This window comes from Fukomys damarensis, unplaced genomic scaffold (genome assembly GCF_012274545.1).
Source record: "Fukomys damarensis isolate Sample0158 unplaced genomic scaffold, DMR_v1.0_HiC HiC_scaffold_17, whole genome shotgun sequence".
NCBI classification, from domain to species: Eukaryota; Metazoa; Chordata; class Mammalia; order Rodentia; family Bathyergidae; genus Fukomys; species Fukomys damarensis.
In genome coordinates this window covers 37,512,369-37,521,570 of record NW_022900929.1, presented here as the reverse complement: position 1 = coordinate 37,521,570, position 9,202 = coordinate 37,512,369, and positions in this window count along the sequence as shown.

Here is a 9,202-nt window from a genome sequence, read left to right as displayed (position 1 = left end):
CTTTTCTCTGTGTGTAAGGTGTGTGTGTGTGTGTGTGTGTGTGTGTGTGTGTGTGTGTGTGTGTGTGTGACAAATAATAAAGTCACATGCAAGGTGAAAATTAGAAATGCACTAATCAAAAAACAAAGCTTGTGATGTAGGATAGAAGAAATAAAGGTAGAAAGGAATGAGGAATATTGCAATTTTGAAAGTGGATTTTTATAAACTGGCAGCTTTAAGACACCATCAAAATTATCCAAGATTCCAATGCCTTTTCTTTTTCACCCCAAGCATATTTTTCCTTAGGAGCCTACTTACTCCCAAATTCCTAGAGTCTTAAAAGATACAATAAACCTATAAATTAGACCCATGGTTTTCTTTTGATAAGATCGTGTATACTAACAAATTCCAGGACTTCCATTTGCAAAGAAACAGCATTATTATTTAGATATCACATCTCTATACTTCAAAGACAAGAAAATAAATTGGATTCAAAGGTAGCCTCCTAAGGGGTAATCTAACACACTAGGAAAACACATTCCAGACCCCCTGTGTGATACCAACAAGAGCCCACAAATACCCACAGCCCAGACCATAACGCACCTCATCTCTGAAACACACACATTCCTTCTGAATGTGTACTTTGATTCTGCTTTGATTACTTAATCTGCCCTTCCTATCACTGACAAATCGTGTAATTCTTTTCCTACTTCGGTAGTAGGTAGTAGGGGTGAGTAGAGGATCCCATCTTCTTTTTGCAGGGACCTCTCTGGTTCTATCTGGTAACACAAGTGTAAATGGAGATTGGTTGGCATCCCTGGCTAGTTTGCACCAGCTTAAACACATTGGATAGCATAATTTCTTACTATATGTCCACAGAATAGGCCAAATTTGCTGTAAAACTGCTGTTTTTACTTTTTCCCACGTAAGTTGTATCAAACAGAAAATATCAGACTCTGAACAAAGTATGCAGCTGGAGAAGTCTGTCTTGCTGTCTTCCTGAGTTCACGTTATAGCTTGACAAGTGTGGGCTAAGGTCAGCCTTTGACTTGATGTCAGCCAAGCAGTCAGCACTATTGATCTCAATCAATCAGTGAAAAGCATTGCCATCTGGTGTGATAAGTGTAAGCAATAGGCGTTTGTGTGTGATTTGCAAGTGCCTCAGAAGTGAGACTGTGTTCCCCAAGGAGAGTTACCTCATGCTGGATCTTAATTTGTCCCGTGCAGGTGTGATCTTGTGCTGTTAGTTGCTTTGACTTCATTAGTTTGTATATGAGTTGAGGTGCAAAGAAATCTGAGTTAGACTTATGATGTGTGTGTGTGTGTGTGTATATGTGTGTGTCTGTGTGAAAAATAAACAAGCCATATATATATATATATACACACACATGTATATATATATATATTATATAATATAAAATCAAAGTTGGTTGTTCAAAAAACCCTCTTAAAGTTGTGACGTTTGCTCTAAATCAGCAAGTGGAAGTAAAAGGGCAGTGTAGGAGTAGCTTGGGAGGCAGGACATCATCATTTTGCCTATTTTAGAACCCTCTTTAGACCAGTCTAAACTTGGCAGGTGTTTAAGGGACATATCCATTCTTTCATAAAACCTTAAAAACATTTTATGACCATGTTGGTATAAAAATAAACTAGGCTGGATTCATTATTATATATTAATTATTATCATATTCAATTTGAGGATTTACTCCTTTGTAAAAGGCAGAGTGCTCTTTCTTGATTTTTTTTTTTTTTTTTTTTAGTACTAGGGATCGAACTTGGGTCCTTGGGCTTTAGAGGCAGATGGCAGAACCACTAAGCTAAATCCCCAGCCCTCTTTCTTGATTCTAAGAGAGTTGGTGGCTTCTGGCTACTAAAAGGCATTGATAATTTTAGAGAAAGACTTCCCTTCCTCTTTTGTTGTTGTTGTTGTTTTGTTTTGCCTTCCTGCTCCCTCTGGTTAAGTGGTAGGGAAGAATGTGACAGATAACCACCTAGAGTGAAGCCTGAAGCCCACGAGAAATAGGATGGGGGTACATGTGTAAAGGCTTGCCAGGGAATAGCCGTAAGCACACAATTCACCTTAATACCAGAATCTCTAAAATAGGAATTTTAGGGCAGTGAAACAACTTTGTATGCTACGGTGATGGTGGACCCATGCCACTGAATATTCGCCCACACTTACGGAATGTGCAACACCAAACAGGGCGCTCACGTAACCTTTGGACTCTGGGTGATAAACTGTGACAGTGTAGAGTCAGCAGGTATAACAAAAGAGCTATTCTGGTGGGGGAAGCTGAGATATGGGGAGTCTGTATTCTCTCAATCCTGTTGTGAACCTAAAACTGGTCCAAAAATGAATATCTACTTTACAAAACAATAACAACAACAAAACAAATCAGGGGTTTCAGAGGGTCGAGTCATTCAAGATCAGAAAGCCTCCTTCAAATGGGTCAAAAGAGCAGTGACTCAGAAGTGCTTGACCTGGGCATAGGCATTGGTCCCTATTGCTTCCGGATCAGACTTGAATTTGAGGCCATTATACCCAGAGGCCCAGCCATGATGGGACCTGGCAGCCTCTGGGCTATTGAGGAAAGTTAGCTAGATGATTGGAGTCAAACACAAATAAGCCAACCAAAGAGTGCTGTCTTACATGTTAAATTATTCTGAGTTATATCCCCATGATCAACGGAATTTTAAAAGCTTTTTGTTCTGTTTTTTTCTGTTTCCCCTAAATTACTCATGATTCTGTGTGCCAACGTATGGAGTGCCTCCTACACTTCAAGCACTGTACCAAGAAATACATGCACATTACATCACTTACACACACGCACACACACACACACACACACAACTTTATGATGCTTTGCCATGGTGATTGGTTCTGCTTTATAGAGAAGTAACTTGAGGCTTAGAAAGGTTAAGCTATGGAAAGGCACAGAGCTAGAGAATGAACCAGGTTTCAAGTCAGCATGACTCTGGAGGCCAAGATGAGCATCACTTTGCTCCTCTTTTCATCATCAATACATTAGATTTTGTATCAAAACCATCAGAATATGCTCGTTGCTACTCATTATAAGTTAGAAGCCCTGACTATATCGTGGTGGTCTTAATGTAGTGCTAAACATTTACTCTGTTTTCAACTACAAATTACAAATGTGAGCATCAGAGGGGTATGAATTTTGGCCCAGATACAAGCTGTTCCTCATGATTGTCCTTATACATGGTTTGGCCCTTTCTTGGGCCAAGGAGCCACTAACTCAGACTTCTTTTAGCCCTGCCCCAAGTTCTCACTTTGAGGGTATTTGAAAATGAAAGTAGAAGGGTCACAATTGTGCCATTAATATGTTGATAAGAGCTGTTTAATTACTCATCAGCTATTACAGGACAGTGTCATGCTTCGTGTGTGTGTGTGTGTGTGTGTGTGTGTGTGTGTGTGTTTGCGCAGGCGCACATGAATGTATCACATTAACAGATTAGCCAGAAACGTGTTATTGCTATAACCTCTTCTCCATGATTCTTTTCCTGGGTACTTTGGTTTTTCTCCATAAGGAATGAAAAAATTATTAGATCAAGTGTTTGAAGCATTATTTCTTAGGTCTTTATAACTACAGACCCAGAGGTTTTATTTATTTACTTATTAAGCTATCTTTGCCACAGGGCTTTAGCTTGTTTTGTTAGTATTTTTTAATTACCAGAATTGTGCTCCAATCCCCAAATCTACCCTAAAAAGGTGTGAATGTTTTTGTGAGGTGCAGACATAATTTGGACATTTGGGCTGATGTGGTCAAGTCAGGAGTTAACATCTGTTTTGAATTTTTCTCTTTTTTTTTTTTACTGATTATTTGGCCCATTCCCTCAAGTTTTCAGATGAAGCTGTGCTCTTTCCTACAGTAGCTCTGAAATCCAGTGACTGCAGTATTTTCTTACTTTTCAGCTCCACACAATCCTGATCAGATCTAGCGCTGAAGGGAAGCGTCCCTGACTCACCTTTGGCGGTGTGGACTTCCCCGAGCCTTCCTGGTCCTTGGCCCCTCAGGGACTCACAAGAGACAAATGAACAACTCCATCAGCATCTTGACATTCCGTTCACGCTTTTGGGACACGTGAGTGCTACTTTTTACCTCAGCCTCTACTTCAGGTTGATCCCGAGTGTGCAGACCAAGTCCTGTCCCTAATGAAGCATATACAAAGGAAGGCTCAGGGATAAACTGGCCAAGCACCCCCAGCAAACAGGCAGAAGGCTGAAGATAAAGAAACACAGGCACACTGGATGACTTCCACACTTTGTTGCTTTGTTAAAGACAAGTATAATAGGTCCAGGTTTCTGAGATCTTATTTAACTGTGTGCCATCCAACTTCTTTATCTGGTGAAAGATTTTGTTTTTGCCTTGTGCTGAGACCCATATTTTTGCTTGAGTGACTTGGAAGCAGGGAGTTGAGTTGCCTGAGAATGTCCTAATATTTTATATGCTGTGACTCTAGTAAGACTGTGGTTATTTTAATCGTGGGATATGTTTCTGAAAGTCAGTGGCAGCTTTTTGTTTGTTTGTTTTGTTGTTGTTTTTTGAGACAAGGTCTCACTATGTAGTTGAGACTGACCTGGAACTCACTATGTAGCCCAGGCTGGTCTCCAACTCACAGCGATCCTCCTGCCTCAGCTTCCCGAGTGCTGAGATTACAGGAGTGCGCCACCACACGCAGCTCCAGGTGCAGCTTTTGAATCAGGCTCTCAAGGCCCAATATTTTTGGCAGATGCAGTTCTCTTTGAACAGTAAGTCGTTGTTAAGTGACACAGATAGGAGCAGAGCTGAAGAAAATCAAGGTTTTAAAAGACTAAACAGCAGAATTGCACCCCTCACTGAACCAAAGTTGCTGGTTTGACAAACAGAAAGTACATGAAACTTGCCGTCAGGAATCTTGCAGCATTGCCCTGATGGGCAGGTCAGCCACAGCCTAAGCATACCTAGAACTCACTGCTTGGTATAAAGTCCATCTGGGAGGGGGAGGAAGAAGCAATGCTTTCTTCTCTTATCTGTAGTCATTCTCATCTTGTACTTCATGAGGTCCATGGCTATAGTAACAGACAGAGATCAAATAGAGAGCAGGAAGATCATTTCAACAGAGAACAGAACTCAGGGAAATGATTGCCAGCTTGCTTATAATTGCCAGTGTCTTTTTGTTTTGTTTTGTTTTTTAGATTCTTTTGAAATCCATAGAGATATAGTTGTTCCTTGAGGAGGTTTAACTCAGATCTGAGTTAGTGCCGGGCTGATCTGGAGAACACAGGGAGGTCTTCTGATTCTGGTATTGACCTTTAGAAGTGAATCCCAGGATGGGCATGGCCGAGATGCTCCCAGCATGTGGAAACTACAAGGAGCCTGTGGGTATCCAAAGGGGGATATTTCTTGGGATATATTTAGGGTCAGGAGAGACCTCTGGAAATATGCTATACCGAACCTTCATGAGGGCAGTGACCACAGCAAAGCAATTCCAGATTTTCAAGGCCAAGGGATAGCAAATCCCAAACCTTACTGCCTTTTGCCTGACGTCTTCATAGATGGGTGGCCAGCTCCTCTCTGTGCTCGGAGGACTTCTCATGGCCACTCTTTGCTCATCCCTGACAAGAGTTCTTCCCGAAGCTTGGAGGGAAAGGCCATGGGCGAGTCACTCACAAATTCCAAACTGCATCATATCTTCAAGACTAATCATGGCTTGCTGACCAAAAGAGCACCTCGTTTTACCTGGGAAGATGATGTCACAGGTGGCAAAGCGTTTACCTTTTCCTCAGCTCCTTCCCATTTCCTGCTTTCTAACAGGTATTATCTGAAAAGCTGACTAACTTTGCTATTGGCCACATTGGGCAACTGGAGTTTTTTTTTTTTTTTTTTTTTTTTTTTTTACACATTTCCTCCATGCTCATTAAAAAAAAAAAGGCATAAAGCTACATATTTCTTTAAATGGCTTGTGGAAAATGCCTGGGTCCTAGAAAGCACCTCCATGGCACCCTGCATTCTGTCTGGCACCAGGCCTTGGAGTCTAGGGGGCCCAGCACCCAGCATAGGCCCTCAGTAGATTTCCAGTGTTGACCTTGAGTGTATTGTTTTGCTTCAGAAATGTAAGCTGAAAGCATACTTCTATTTTAACTTTGAATGTAAATGTCAGCAGTTGCCATTGGTAGTGGCAGACATCTGTACCCTCAGCATTTGAGGGGCCATGACTAGAGGATTTCGAGTTTGAGCCCAGTCTGGGTTACTTAGCAACTAAGTTAGACCCTATCTCAAAATAAAAAGTAAAAAAGGGCTAGGCGTGCAGCTCACTGCAAAGACCCTGGGTTCAATCCCCAGTACCATGTTGTACAATAAATCTCTAAGGACTTTGACCAGGACTGTGGCAAATTCCTGGAAAGGTCAGATCATCTCAGAGATCGTACCTCTCTCCTTGCCTTTCCTGGAGCTGCACTAGGCAGGACACCCATACACTAGATCCAAAATGGGAGATTGGGGTGCCCATCAGACTTTAGGTTTTGCAGTTGCTCTCAGCTTTTATGTAAACATTTAGTATTAAGTAGTGAGTTCAACTCTTTGTTTCTCTGTTTAACACCTGGAGGAGTCAGTTGTGTCTGAAAGGTCAGATTTCATAGATTTGCTCTAGGCTTGTGACCTGTGATCATTTTTACTGAGCTAATTTGGACCTTGATCCATGCTCTGCAACTGGACAAGCACGGCAGCAAAATGTCACTGACCCACACTCAAAACCGAGACTTTAGTAATTACAAGGTCTGACATGAAGCTTACTATTTTTTAGATGCATATACAAAGCAGGGTTATTAAGCTTAAGCATTTGATAATAGGAGCAAATTGTGACTTGCTAACAAGAAAACTATCTCTGAAGACTCAAATCCTTTTTAAAATCTGGCTGCTACTAATTATAGATAAGTTTAGCAAAACAGACCAAGTAGTGATCTAAAAGAATCTTCAATGAGTGTACATCCTTGGAAGTTAAAAATAGAAGCAAAACCACAGCATTCACTCTACATCCTTGAAGATATTCTGTGGATCAAAAAGTTTATTGTTCTCCATTGTTGGTGAGAGTGCAGATTGGTATAACCACTGTGGAACTCAATATTGAGATACCTCAAAGAACTAGGACTAGAGGTCCCATTTGACCCAGCTATCCCTCTGCTGGGTATCTTCCCAAAAGAATTAAAAGGATCATACCACAGTGATATATGCTCACCCATGTTTATAGCAGCAATTGCTAAAATTTGGAAACAGCCCAATTGCCCATCACCTCTAGACTAGATAAAGAAGATCTGGGTTTTAAAAAAAATGGAGTACTACTCAGCCATAAAGAATGAGAAACTAGACACATTTATAGCTAAATAAATGCACACTGAGCCCATACTCTTAAGTGAAATACATAGGGTGCACATATTTAAATACTGAATAGTTTCTCTGATGTGAAAAACTAAAAGTGTAAATAAGGATTAAAATGTATAATAGATAATGTGAAATAGGAAGAAAAGTTCCAAAGGGGAAGGGGAAGTGAAAAGGGTAGGGGAAAGGAAAGAAGGGAAAGGAATAAATATAAGAAAAGGGAAAAAAAGGAAACAAAGTCTTTGTAAATAGGGAGCAATGGAGCGGGTGAAGGAAGTGCAGGGAAAGGGGGAAAATAAGAATCAAAATACATCATGTACAAGATCCCAGTGATGACTGTAACTGTATTGTGTACCTAATAAGTACCAATAAGCTTAATGGGGCAAAAAAAGTTAATTGTTTTTTTTTAAAAAAGGAGGGAGGGGAAGGAAAAGGGACCAAAAAAAAAAAAAAAGAAGAAAAAGAATTAAAATGTGTTATATACATGCACTACACAAAATAACCATGTATTGCAAACATGTACCAATTTTAAAGAATGAATAAAATAAAAGCAGAAGCTACAACACGACATTGACTTTCTTACTTCAATTGGCCCAAACTTGAGAAGCAGAATGAGGTGCTGTAAGGTTATAGAGACTGGGGTGACTGCAGACTGCCTTGAGTTTTCCAGGGTGATCTGCTGAATTTTGGGGCTTGGGTGTGGCATTCCCATGTGTGTGTCTGCATATGTCTGTCAGTGTGTGCCTGCCTGCTGGCATGTGTGCTATGGTGATAACTTTTCGGTGTCAGAGGAATTGAAGGGAGCCAATGAGGGCAATGAACGCAGGATGCAGAAGTTCCCTAGACAGAGGAGGAGGAAGAATCTCAGAGTTCAGGGGTTAAAGCCAAAAGGAAAGGTTTCACAGCATAGAACTCAAAAGAGGAAGTAAGGCTAGTGCAACCTCCTTATAAATACTAAGAACTTTGGCAGAATAAAAAACAGCCCTAGGAACAGAATTTCCGAGGCAGGTGGTTATTTTTCCATGTGCATTTTGTCTACGCTTTAGGGTAATAAAAAGAGTTCTGAAGTTTGTGTACTGTATTCTTGACACCGGCACTGAACAAAAAAATTCATTGCATTTCAATTGGTGTCTAGTGAGAACGTGACTAAGGGCTCTTCCTTTCCGGAGCCTGTAATCGGACTCGTTTTTACGCTGGAAAATCGTCTAGCTCCACCGAGGTGAGTGTTGCAACAGACAAAGGAGGACAGTACATTTATGCCTCCTCTTCGTGTTATCCTTTTCATTTGCCTCTTTACTCTGACAATAAAGGAAGACTGTTCCAGAATGAATACTCTAGAGGATGGCAGATGTTCTTTGTCCGTGTGGGTAGCTGCCCCGCTCATTGCTTGCATCTTCCTACCTTCAGATATTTTCTAATGTGTTCTGATTTCAGATCCACGTCCAGATGTGAATCACCCACCCTCCTGACCTGCCTTTCTCGGTAGTTTAGCCTATGGATGCTGGAGAGGGATGTACACAGCTGCGCCGGCCACAAGGCTGTGTGCAGACTTCAGGGACACTTCTCCTTTCAGGACACCGGGATCGGGACAGGGATTGACAGGACTGGAATTCCCCCGGCGAAAACTACTTCCTCACACAGCAGGCCTAGGCCTGGAATTCTTAAAGAAATGCTCCAGTTAAGGCAAAGTTTCATATTCTTACTACCCACCGTGCTGTTTTCTTCGAGGGATATTCTGCTATAAAATGTATCTTAGCACAATTGGTTTAATAGATAAAACGTATCCAACAGATAAATCATACCTATTTGATGAAATGGAGTCTAGGGCAGGTGTGTGTGTGTCTTCA